Below are 320 nucleotides of genomic sequence, written 5' to 3' on the forward strand. Positions count from 1 at the left end.
CGAACAAGATGTGCTTTAACTGCAGACTGTCGGCTTTAATTTGAGGGTATTTACATCCAAATCAGGTGAACGGTGTAGGAATTACAACAGTTTGCATATGTGCCTCCCACTTGTTAGGGGGCCAAATGTAATGGGACAATTGGCTTCTCAGCTGTTCCATGGCCAGGTGTGTGTTATTCCCTCATTATCCCAATTACAATGAGCAGATAAAAGGTCCAGAGTTCATTTCAAGTGTGCTATTTGCATTTGGAATCTGTTCCTGTCAACTCTCAAGATGAGATCCAAAGAGCTGTCACTATCAGTGAAGCCATCATTAGGCT

The sequence above is a fragment of the Staurois parvus genome, unplaced genomic scaffold (assembly GCF_062004578.1).
Source record: "Staurois parvus isolate SC_StPar_1 unplaced genomic scaffold, SC_StPar_1.0 ptg001267l, whole genome shotgun sequence".
NCBI classification, from domain to species: Eukaryota; Metazoa; Chordata; class Amphibia; order Anura; family Ranidae; genus Staurois; species Staurois parvus.